The following is a 13,590-nucleotide window of genomic DNA, read 5'->3' on the forward strand; positions in this document are numbered from 1 at the left end:
TAGTCCCAGCTACTCGGGAGGCTGAGGCAGGAGAATGGCGTAAACCCAGGAGGCGGAGCTTGCAGTGAGCTGAGATCTGGCCACTGCACTCCAGCCTGGACGACAGAGCCAGACTCCGTCTCAAAAAAAAAAAAAAAAAAGAATTAAAGAAGATCTAAATAAATGGAAAGACATCCCATACTCATGGATCAAAAGACTTAATACTATTAGGACAGCAATACTTCTCAAATTTACATATAGAGAGAGTCAATGTAATCCCTAACAAAATCCCAGCTGGCTTTTTTATACAAATTGACAAGCTGATCCTAAGATTCATATAGATATAGAAGGGCACCAGAATAGCCAAAACAATCTTGAAAAAGAAGAGTAGGTTGCTCTTTTTCAAAACTTACTACAAAACTGCAGTAATCAAGACTGTGTGCTAGTGGCATAAGGATAAATAGATCAAACAAATATAACTCAGAGTCCAGAAATAAATTCATATATCTATGTTCAAATGATACTTGACATGGGTGCCAAGACCATTCAATGTGAAAAGTATAGTCTTTTCAAAACAATGGTGCTAGGACAACTGGATAGTTACACGTAAAAAAATGAATCTGGACCCCTATCTTGTATAATAACAGAAAAAGTAAATTAAAATGGATCACAAACCTAAATGTAAGACTTAAAGCTATAAAACTATCAGAAGAGAACACAGGAGTAAATCACTGTGACTTTGGAATAAGTAGTGGTTTCTTAAACATGTCATGAAAAGCACACTCAAAAAAAGAAAACTGGAATTACATGTGTTTCAAAGGACACTACCAAAAAAGTTGTTAATGAAAGTCAGCCCACAGAACAGGAGACAATATTGGAAAACCATGTGTCTGATAAAGGTCTAGAATTCAGAATATATAAAGAACTTTTACAACTCCACAATATAAACAACTCATATAATAATAATAGGCAAAACACCTAAACAGACACTTCACAAAAGATACACAAATGGCCAGTAAGAACATGAAAACATGCTTACCATCATTGGTCATAAGGGCAAATAAAGAACACCATGAGATACTATTTCACACACACTCACATGGCTATAATTAAAAAGGCAAGGCTGGGCACGGTGGCTAGCGCCTGTAATCCCAGCATTTTGGGAGGCCGAGGCGGGCAGATCACCAAGTCAAGAGATCGAGACCATCCTGACCAACATGGTGAAACCCCATCTCTACTAAAAATACAAAAATTAGCTGTGCGTGGTGCATGCCTGTAGTCCCAGCTACTCAGAAGGTTGAGGCAGGAGAATCACTTGAACCCGGGAGGCAGAGGTTGCAGTGACCTGAGAACGCGCCACCGCACTCCAGCCTGGCAACAGAGCGAGACTCCGTCTCAAAAAAAAAAAAAAAGGCAGTAAGTGTAATGAGGATTTGGAGAAATTGGAACATTCATACACTGCTAGAGGGAACGTAAAATGATGCATCTGCATTTGGAAAATGGTTTGACAAAGTGGAAACAACCCAAATGTTAAGCAACAGATGAATGGAAAAACAAAATATGGTATATCCATACAATATTTTTTTTTTCTTTAGACAAGGTCTTACTCTGTCATCCAGGCTGGAGTGTACTGGCACAATGATAGCTTACTGCCACTTTGACTATCCAGGCTCAAGTGATCCTCCCACCTCAGCCTCTTGAATAGCTGGGACTACAGGCATGCACCACCATGCCTGGCTAATTTATGTATTTTTTGTAGAGATGGGGTTTTGCTATGTTGCCCAGGCTAGTCTCAAACTCCTGGTATTATGATGAAGTCTGCCCGCCTCGCCTACTAGGAAGTGCTGGGATTACAGGCATCAGCCACTGTGCCTGACCAACAGAATATTATTTGGCAATAAAAAATAATGAAGTACTGAGATAGGCTACAATACAGATGAACCTTGAGAACACTGTGCTAAGTGATGCAGGGCACAGTGGCTTGTGCCTGTAGTGCTATATATAGTCCCAACTACTCAGGAAACAGAGGCAGGAGTATCATTTGAGCCCAGAAGTGTGAGGCTTCTGTGAGCAATGACTGCGCCACTGTACTCCAGCCTGGATGACAGAGTAAGACTCCAACTCTTAAAAAAATAAAAAGAAAAAAAGAAAATACTATGCTAAGTGAAAGAAGTCATACATGGAAGGCCACAAACTGTATGATTTCATTTATATGAAATATCCAAAACAGGCAATTCCATAGAGAAAGTAAATCAGCAGTTGACATGGGCTGGAGAGAGAGGGAAATGTGGAGTGGACTACTAATGAGTACGAGGTTTTTTTGGGGATAATGAAAAATGGCTGTATCACTTCGTCAATATACTAAAAGCCACTGAACAACATACTTCTATTTTATATTATGTAAATTATACTTCAATTAAGGTTTTTGGGGTTTTTTTTTTTTTTTTTTTTTGAGACAGAGTCTCACTCTGTCGCCAGGCTGGAGTGCAGTGGCACGATCTTGGCTCACTGCAACCTCTGCCTCCCGGGTTCAAGTGATTCTCCTGCCTCAGCCTCCCAAGTAGCTGGGATTACAGGCGCATGCCACCACGCCCAGCTAATTTTTGTATTTTTAGTAGAGATGGGATTTCACCACGTTGGCTAGGATGGTCTTGATCTCTTGACCTCATGATCCACCTGCCTCGGCCTCCCAAAGTCCTGGGATTATAGGCATGAGCCACCGCACCCCACTGAAGCTGTTTTTTTTTAAGAGAATGCACACACACACCTTCCACAAAATAATATGGAAAAAAAGACAACACAATTGGCAAACAACTTGAAAAGGCAAGTCACAGAAGAGGATCTTCTGCAAATGGCTACTTACAATATGAAGGTGTTCAACCTATTTATTCATCAGAAAAACACAACTTAAAACCAAAGGGAGATGCCACTATGTATACACTAGGATAACTTTTAAATTAAATGTACAATTCAAAAGATTAATATTAAAGTGTTGGTGATACTGCTCTCATACATTGTAAGTGGAACTATAAACTGCTAGAGAAAACTATTTTGCGGTATCTACGAAAACTAAACGTATGCTTAAGCTATGGCCCAGCAATTGCATTCCTGGGAAGAAACCAAGAGAACTGAATGTATATATCAACAAAAAGATTTGTTCAAGAACGTTTATAACAGAATTATTCTTATTTTTTCAACTAAAAATTACAATTTTTTATTATTACTAAAATACAATAATAGTTTTTTATTTAAAATACACTGTTTATGTATACATTTCTATGAATCCTAACTCACATAACACCACAATCTGGAATTTAAAAGTTCCATCACCCCAAAAAACTCTCCTTTACTATCCTTCTGTAGTCACCCTTTCCTTCTCTACTAACTCTTAGAACCCACTAATGTGTTCCCCATCACTACAGTTTTGTCTTTTTGAGACTATCATATAAATAAAATCATGCCAGATGTCACTTAAGACTGGCTTATTTGACTCAGCATTATGACTCTGAGAGTGATCCAAGTTGCTGTATGTATCGCTAGTTCATTATTTTACCTGAGTTATAACACATTCTATAAATATACCACATATTGTTTATGCATGTACCTGCTGAAGAACATTTCGGCTGCCTTCAGTTTTGAGAATGATAAACAGAGATACTATAAACATTATCCATTGTGTGAACCTGAGTTTTCATTTCTCTAGGGTAAGTATCTAGGAGTGGGATTTCTGGGTAATTAATGATGAGGCCTCTAACTTGATAAGAAACTGCCACAAACTGTTTTTCTGGAGGAGCTGCACTCTCCTCATTCACCAACAATGTATGAGAAGTTCCAGTTGCTCCACATCCTTGGCAAGGTTTGATATTGTCAGTAATTTTTATTTTAGTTATTGTAACAGGCATATATACAGTCACTTTAATTTTTATCTTCCTAATGGCTAAATAAGTTAAATATGTGTTTTTATGTCACCTGTATATATCTTCTGTAGTGATGTTCAGTCTTTTAACCATTTCATAATTTGGTTATTTTCATATTGTTACATTTTAAAAGTTCTTTATATACTCCAGATATAAGTCCTTTATCAAATTTTTTTTCAGTCTATAGCAGCTTTATACGCAATAACTAAAAACTTAAAAAAAAAAAAAAAAACTCAAATGTGGGCCAGGCGCCGTGGCTCATGCCTATAATCCCAGCACTTTGGGAGGACGAGGCGAGTGGAGGTCAGGAGTTCAAGAGCAGCCTGGCCAACATAGTGAAACCCTGTCTCTACTAAAAATACAAAAAAAAAAAAAAAAAAACTGGTAGCACACACCTATAATCCCAACTACTCAGGAGCCTGAGGCACAAAAATCGCTTGAACCTGGGAGGCAGAGGCTGCACTGAGTCAAGATTGCACCACTGCACTCCAGCCTGGGAGACAGAGTGAGACTCTGTCTTACAAAAATTTTTTAAATAAAAAAAAAAGTAAAACCCACATGTCAGCCAGGCATGGTGACTCACGCCTAAAATCCCAGCATTCTGGAAGTCCAAGGCAGAATTGTTTGAAGCCTGGGGTTTGAGACCAGCCTGGGCATCAAAGTGAGACCCCATCTCTACGAAACATAAAAAATAAAAAAATAGCTAGGTGTGGTGGTGTGCTCCTGTAGTTGTAGCTACTTGGAAGGCTGAGTTGGGAGGATCACTAGAGCCCAGGAGGAGGTCAAGGCTGCAGTGAGCTATGATTACACTACTGCATTCCATCCTGGGCAACAGAGTGAAACCATGTCTCCAAAAAAAAAATGGGGTTTTTTTGTTTTTTGTTTTTCAGATGGAGTCTCGCTCTGTCGCCAGGCTGGAGAATAGAGTGAGATTATGTCTCTAAAAAACAATGTTTTTTTGTTTTGTTTTTTGTTTTTGAGATGGAGTCTTGCTCTGTCGCCAGGCTGGAGTGCAGTGGCCCAATCTTGGCTCACTACAACCTCTGCCTCCCAGGTTCAAGTGATTCTCCTGCCTCAGCCTCCCAAGTAGCTGGGATTACAGGCGCGTGCCACCACGCCCAGCTAATTTTTGTACATTTAGTAGAGACAGGGTTTCACCATGTTGGCCAGGATGGTCTCGATCTCTTGATCTTGTGATCCACCTGCCTCGGTCTCCCAAAGTGCTGGGATTACAGGCGTGCGCCACCGCGCCTGGCCAAAAACAATGTTTTTAGTATTAAAAAAACCTAAATGTCCACCAACAGAAAATAAATGATGAAATAAATTGTGGTATACTGATACAACAGAAGGACACACACTAATTAAAAAGAACAAATTACTGATACAAAAACATGAATGAATCTCTCTGTCTGACATTACAATTAATACAGAAGCCATACCCTTTAAGGTGAAATACACCATCTTTTTTTTTTTTTTTTTTTTTGAGTCGGAGTCTGGCTCTGTCGCCCAGGCTGGAGTGCAGTGGCGCAATCTCCGCTCACTGCAAGCTCTGCCTCCCGCGTTTACGCCATTCTCCTGCCTCAGCCTCCTGAGTAGCTGGGACTACAGGCGCCCGCCACCTCGCCCGGCTAGTTTTTTGTATTTTTTTTAGTAGAGACGGGGTTTCACCGTGTTCGCCAGGATGGTCTCGATCTCCTGACCTCGTGATCCGCCCGTCTCGGCCTCCCAAAGTGCTGGGATTACAGGCTTGAGCCACCACGCCCGGCCGAAATACACCATCTAAATGTAAATATAAATAATACTTCCTCAACATAAGTTTCTTCTTGTACTATTTCAATAAATCTCAGATCTGTTTTTATTCTTTCTCTTCCATGCCACCAATACCACCACTTTTCTTCTTAATTTTACTGTTAGATATGTTGTTTTTGGAAGAAGTATACAGGGAACGGTAGTAAAGGGAAAGTGCTTTAGGATTCAATACATTCTTTTGAACAGTAACATTTAGAGAATCTGTACTCCATAAAGTGATATCACTGCACATTTTAAAGAGCATCTTGTATCCAGAACAGATAAGAAATTCATGTGACATAAGAAAAGGTGTCACTGTGAGAATTTTTATTTTGTTTTTATTTCTTAAGAGACAGAGTCTCACTCTGTTTCCCAAGCTAGAGTGTGACAGCATGATCACAGCTCACTGTAACCTCAAACTCCTGGGCTCAAGAAATCCACCTGCCTCAACCAGGTGCCATAGCTCACACCTGTAATCCCAGCATTTTGGGAGGCCAAGGCGGGTGGATCACCTAAGGTCAGGAGTTTAAAGCCAGCCCGACCAACATGGTGAAACCCCATTTCTACTAAAAATTACAAAATTAGCCTGCCATGGTGGCGCATCCCTGTAATCCCAGCTACTCAGGAGGCTGAGGCAGGAGAATTGCTTGAACCCAGGAGGCAGAGGTTGCTGTGAGCCAACATCGCGCCATTGCACTCCAGCTGGGGCAACGAGAGCAAAACTCCATCTCAAAAAAAAAAGAAAAACAGAAATCCTCCTGCCTCAGCCTCCTCAGTGTCTAGGATTACAGGCATGCACTATCACCTGCAGCTTTTTTTTTCCCCCCTAGAAACAGGGTCTTACTATGTTGCCAGGCTGGTCAGGTCAATCTCAAACTCTTGGCTTCAAGTGATCTTCCCACCTCAGCCTCCCAAGAGAATTTTTATTATTATTATTATTATTTTTTTTTTTTGAGATGGAGTTTCACTCTTATTGCCCAGGCTGGAGTGCAATGGCACAATCTTGGCTCACCACAACCTCCGCCTCCCGGGTTCAAGTGATTCTCCTACCTCAGCCTCCTGAGTAGCTGAGATTACAGGCATGCACCACCATGCCCGGCTAATTTGTATTTTTAGCAGAAACAGGGTTTCTCCATGTTGGTCAGGCTGGTCTTGAACTCTCGACCTCAGGTGATTCGCCTGGCTCAGCCTCCCAAAGTGCTGGGATTACAGGCATGAGCCACCGTGCCCAGCCTACCCAAGAGAATTTTTTAAGTTAAACTTTTTAATTTGGAGTAATTGTAGATTCACATGCAGCTGAGTAAGAAATGATACAGATTTCATGAACCCTTCACCCAGTGCCCCCCAATGGGGAAATCTTGTGCCATATAGAAAAATATCACAACAAAGAAATTGACATTGCCAGGCGTGATGGCTCACGCCTGTAATCCCAGCACTTTAGGAGGCTGGGGCAGGCGGATCACGGGGTCAGGAGATCGAGACCATCCTGGCTAACAAGATGAAACCCCGTCTCTACTAAAAATACAAAAAATTAGCCGGGCGTGGTGGTGCGCGCCTGTAGTCCCAGCTACTCGGAGGCTGAGGCAGGAGAATGGCGTGAACCCGGGAGGCGGAGCTTGCAGTGAGCCAAGATCGCGCCACTGCACTCCAGCCTGGGCGACAAAGTGAGACTCCGTTCTCAAAAAAAAAAAAAAAAAAGAAATTGACATTGACACAGTTCACAACTTTATTCAGACTTCATCAGTTTTACATGCATTCTGTGTATGTGTAGATTAATATATTTACCACTAGAGTTGAGATACAAGAGTTCTTTCATAAGGTATTCCTTATGCTACCCTTTTATAGGTACACCCACCTTCTCCCTCCACCCACCCCAATCTCTATCCCTAGCAACCATTAATTTATCAATCTCAATAATTTTGTCATTTCAAGAATGTTACAGAAATGGAACCATACAGAGTGTAACCCAGATTGGCTTTACTAACTCAGCATAATTATCTTGAGATTTATCAACGCTGTTGCATGTATCAACAGTTCACTTTTTACTGCTGAATAGAATTTCATACATAGAATTTTGGGAGGAAAATACTAAGCTGAAAAAATTCTTACCAGTCCCTAAATTCTTACCTGTCATTCCTTAGGAACGTGAAACATGAATAAAAGCATTAGAATGATAAAATAACAACAACAAAAAAAACCCAGAGTTTTGTATTTTTTTCTTTTTCTTTTCCCCTCCTTTTCTTTTTCTAAAGACAGGGTTTTCCTGTGTCACCAGGCTGGAGTGCAGTGGCACAATTAAAACTCATTGCAACCCCAAACTTCTGAGCTCAAGTGATCTTCCTGCCCTAGCCTCCCGAGTAGCTAGGACGACAGGTGCACAGCACCATACTCAGCTAATCTTTTTACTTTTTGTAGAGACAGGGTCTCATTATGTTCCCCAGGCTGGTCTCAAATTCCTGGCCATTTTCCCATCTCGTTCTCTCAAAGTGCTAGTATTACAGGTATAAGCCACCACACGCAGTCACAATTTTGATGTTCTACCTCACTCTTCTTATTCCGACAAGATATATCCCATATACATATTATTTTTCTTTTTTTCCTTTTTTTTTTCCTTTGAGACTGAGTCTTGCTCTGTCACTCAGGCTGGAGTGCAGTGACACAACCTCAGCTCACTGCATCCTCCGCCTCCTGGGTTCAAGTGATTCTCCTGTCTCAGCCTCCCGAGTAGCTGGGATTACAGGCACCCGCCACCAAGCCCGGCTAATTTTTGTATTCTTAGTAGAGATGAGGTTTCACCATGTTGGCCAGGCTGGTCTCAAACTCCTGACCTCAGGTGATCTGCCCACCTCGGCCTCCCAAAATGCTGGGATTACAGACGTGAGCCACCATGCCTGGCCCCATATGTATATTATTTAAGGAACATGGCTCTTCAGCCTTCCAGAAGACCTATATTTTCCACACGATTTTCAATTTACAAAGGGGCTACTGAAATTTTAGCAATTATCCACTGAATATTTGAACCAATACTAAAATGACAGTTTACTACTCGGCTTGATTAATGACAAAATTAAAAAGCTGAATGACATTCATATGATATCCATAAGTGATTAAAAGAGAAAGAAATTGAAAGTGATCAACCTGGCAGTCTCTATCTGCATACAACCTGACACCTGCTTTTAGTATGAAGTTTAAAAAAGAAAATCATAAAGATTTCCCTTTTTAGTGTTTTTGTTTTTGAGACAGAGTCTCACTCTGTCACCCAGGCTGGAGTGCAGTGTTGCAATCATGGCTCACTGCAGCCTCAACCTCCCAGGCGCAAGCAATCCTCCCACCTTAGACTCCAAAGTAACCAGGACTACAGGTGCTCACTACCATGCCCAGCTAATTTTTGTATTTTTGGTAGAGACGGGGTTTGCCATGTTGCCCAGACTGGTCGAATTCCTGTGCTCAATGAGCAATCTGCCCGCCTGGGTCTCCCAAAGTGCTAGGATCCCAGGCATAAGCCACTGTGCCTGGGCCATCATAAACATTTCTAGATCCAAGCTATAAGTACTACAAAATTATATATATATATAAATTCCTTTTCACTCCTTAAATATGTACAGGAAATTTACTTTGATTTTAGAAGAAACTATTATTCAACAGATTTATATAAAGACTGATATGGCTCTGGAAGCCTAAACTGCAACTAAAAAAAAAAAAAAAAAAAAAAAATTCAGATATATAATTTAAGATAAATATACAAAAGTCTTCAAAGAATTTTAAAGAGAAAATCATTGCAATTATCTTCTAAAATAAGACAAAAGACTGCTTAACAAAAAATTCACAAGCCTAATAACTTACCAAATTTCAGTTCAATACGATAAAACCACTGCTAAATTAATAAGCTGTGTTCATAAAGAAAAAAGCCAATTCATTGTCCTACAGAAATTCTATTGTATTGGAATCATCAGAACTTTACCAATGTAAAACTAAATGCCTGACTTCGGTATCCTGGGCACAGTCAATGTAGAGAGCAGATGAAAAACCTAATTGTTCCATTCTTGGATTGGTAAATACAAATTCTGATCTATAGTGATCACTAAAAGATTTTAGTATTAAACAAAAACTATTTAAGAGGTAATTTTCGAAGCTGCCTCTTTCAGGTCACTATGACATCTGAGCAGCTCAGCTTGTCTTCTAACCATATAGCAAAACACATTCCACTGAAAGGTTTGGCCTGATGACTATCCTCAGCCCAGAAAACTAAACAACCTTAAGGAAATGAAGGAGGAGCAACAGTCATATATTTTGAAGGCCAGTATCTTAACAATGACATATGACCCACATCTCTATATTGAAATTCAGAAAACTGATATTAAGCAAGAAAAAAGCTGGAAGTTACATATTTATTTACTAAGAATATTTAGCTTCTTCTAAAGGGAAATTGTAAAGCATCACATACAACGTATACTTTGTGATAATGATGAGCATAGCCTAACTTAACCAATGATAAATTACCAATTCAAATAAATGTCTTTAATGAAAAGGCCTGGAAACAGAATATTCTACAAATTGACTTAACGAGAAAACTAAAATAAATTTATTTTAAATGGTTTCTATTTAAAATTTTTAATTAACAAAAACAAATACTGTTAGGAGATACAAGTTTCCTGACTACATCATAAGTACAGATAATAATCTACCTCAAAATTGCAAAGGGATTAGATTTTAAATGTTCTCATCACAAAAAAAAGATAAATATAAGAGGTAATGCATGTTAATTGGCTTGATTTAGCCATTCCACATCAAATTGTACACCATAAATACATACAATTTTTGTCAATGTTTAAAAACACGCACATTTTATATATATATATTTATACACACATACATATATATAATGTTTTTATTGTTCTAAAAGCACACACTTATATACTTTATTTTAAACACTAGGCATGGTGGCTCACACTTGTAATCCCAGCACCTTGGAAGGACAAGGCAGGAGGATCACTTGAAAACAAGAGTTCGAGATCAACCTGGGCAACAAAGCAAGACTTTGTCTCTACAAAAAAAATACAAAAATTAGCCAGGTGGGGTGGTACGTGCCTGTAGTCCTAGCTATTCAGGAGGCTGAGGTAGGAGAACCACTTGACCTCAGGAGGTTAAGGCTATAGTGAGCCATGATCAAGCCACTGCTCTCTAGCCTGGGTGACAGAGCAAGACCCTGTCTCAAAAAAAAAAAAACAATAATAATAATAATAATAATTTTAAAGTAAATTCTTGCAAGAGACCAAGAACCCAAATTTTCTACATTAAAAATTTTTTTCAGGCTGGGAGTGATGGCTCACATCTGTAATTCCAACACTTTTGGAGGCCGAGGTAGGAGGACTGCTTGCAGCCAGCAGTTCAAAACCAGCTTGGGCAACAAACAGAGTGAGACCACATCTCTAGAAAAAAATGTTTTAAATTACCAAGCACAGCCAGGCACGGTGGCTTATTCCTGTAATCCCAGCACTTTGGGAAGCCAAGGCAGGTGGATCACGAGGTCAGGAGTTCAAGACCAGCCTGGCCAACATGGTGAAACCCAGTCTCTACTAAAAATACAAAAATTACTTGGGCATGGTGGCGCATGCCTGTAATCCCAGCTACTCGGGAGGCTGAGGCAGGAGAGTTGCTTGAACCAGACCCAGGAGGCAGAGGTTGCAGTGAGCCAAAATTGCACCACTGCACTCCAGCCTGGGCTACAGTGCGAGACTCTGTCGCAAAAAAATTAATTAATTAATTAATTAAAAAATAATAAAAATTACTAAGCACTGTGGTACACACCTGTAGTCCTAGCTACTGGGGTGGCTGTGGCAGGTGGATTGCTTAAGCCCAGGAGTTTGAGGTTACCATGAGCTATGATCACACTACTGCACTGCAGCTTAGGCAACAGAATGAGACCCTGCCTCTTTAAATAAATAAACATAGATAAACTTTTTTTAATGATCTAAAATATCAAGCCCTTGAAAATGTTTTTTCTATTGTTTCCAGTACATACACCTTACTATATGAAAGAATGTAGGGTGCAGAATCCATCTAAAATCTTCCAGGAAATACCATTCCAAATGAGTCAGGAGTACATTCATTCAGGCTATGATACACACACATGCGCGCGCACGCGCACGCACGCACACACACACACACACACACACACACACACACCCCTTTTCTTTTTTTTTTTTGAGACATGGTCTCGTTCTGTCACCCAGGCTGGTGGCATGATCTCAGCTCACTACAGCATCCACCTCTCAAGCTCAGGTGATCCTCCCACCTCAGCCTCCCAGGTAGCTGGGTCCACAGGTGTAAGCCACCACACCCAGCTAATTTTTGTGTTTTTTTGTAGAGACACGGTTTCGCCATTTTGCCCAGGCTGGTCTGGAACTCCTGAGCTCAAGCAATCTGCCTGGCTCAGCCTCCCAAGGTGCATGGATTACAGGTGTGAGCCACCATGCCCAGCCTATGATATACATAAAATACAACTAAGATGTTTATTAAATGATGTTTACTAGTCCTTATTTCCACTACTAAAAATGTTACATCCTAACCTAATGTTAATAAATACTTATAGCATAAAGACCAAGCAAATAACTGAAGAAAAAGTATAGAACTACATATAACATAATACTTTCCAAATGTATCTTATGCTTTATTACACAGACACACATAAACGTTCTGTTTTACACTTTAACATGCCACATCTAGCAACATATCTCACATACAGAAAAGAATCATTAGTACCCATTTGACAGGAATCTTTAGTTTTCACTTTTTCAGGGTTTAAGGAACAACAGCATCTTAACACCTAGAAATGCCACAAAGTGACCTACCATGAGGCAAATATCACCAGCCTACTTAAAAAACCAACTATTGATATAATAATTAACTTCTGATATACTCAATAACAAGTAACAATGTTTTACAAAATATATTAGTATTTATTGAAACAACAACATGTTACCTAATTCTGACTTAGCTTTCCTATAGAGAGAAGACTGCACTTAGAAATTTTTTTGTCTGCTTACAAAAACTTACCTGTATAAACCAGTTTAGCCATTTTTCCAGTAAGATTTCAAAGTAATATTCATTTCCTTTTTCCTGTAGCCCAGAAACAGCTAAGTGATTAAGAGTCATTTTAGACTTCCTGTAGCTTCCATGTAACTTTTTAGCACCGCCAATATACTAGTACCTGTACTTACTCCTGGCTTTCCTGGTATGGGAGGCGAAGATGGGTCTAGTAGGGCCCAGATCTTTCTACCCCAGAAATTCACTTTAGGTGTAAATTTCTAATTTCTTCTTAAAAATAAATAATTACTAAATACCTTATCTACTCCCAAGTACCCTAGCTACTTAAAATTTAGGTAGAAGCAAACATTTAATTGAATTTATAAAAAGAGGTAAGTAAAAAGAAAACACAATTTAGGCGGGGCTGAGTGGCTCATGCCTGTAATCCCAGCACTTTGGGAGACCAAGGCCGGAGGAATGCTTGAGCCCAGGCGTTTGAGACCAACCTGAGCAACATAGCGAGACTCCGTCCCTAATAAAATAAAATTTTTTAAAACAATACAGTTTAAGGCCGGGTGCAGTGGCTCACGTCTGTAATCCCAGCATTTTGGGAGGCCGAGGCAGGTGGATCATGAGGTCCAGAGTTCAAAACCAGCCTGGCCAAGATGCTGAAACTCTGTCTCTACTGAAAAAATAAATAACTAAAAAATACAAGAATTTCATTCCTGGGCTGGGTGTGGTGGCTCACACCTATAATCCTAACACTCCAGGAGGCCGAGGCAGGTGGATCACCTGAGGTCAGGAGTTCAAGACCTGCCTGGTTAACATCGTAAAACCCTGTCTCTACTAAAAATACAAAAATTAGCCAGACGTGGTGATG

The 13,590-nt window shown here is 40.0% G+C and overlaps 1 protein-coding gene across 2 annotated transcripts in view; it reads right to left on the reverse strand.

The window, feature by feature from the left end:
- Nucleotides 1–13,590, reverse strand: part of NT5C2 (5'-nucleotidase, cytosolic II) — a 106,796-nt gene that overhangs the window by 84,784 nt on the left and 8,422 nt on the right. The gene's annotated exons all lie outside the window — the stretch shown is intronic.

Source organism: Mandrillus leucophaeus, unplaced genomic scaffold (assembly GCF_000951045.1).
Source record: "Mandrillus leucophaeus isolate KB7577 unplaced genomic scaffold, Mleu.le_1.0 Scaffold18, whole genome shotgun sequence".
Taxonomy (NCBI): Eukaryota; Metazoa; Chordata; class Mammalia; order Primates; family Cercopithecidae; genus Mandrillus; species Mandrillus leucophaeus.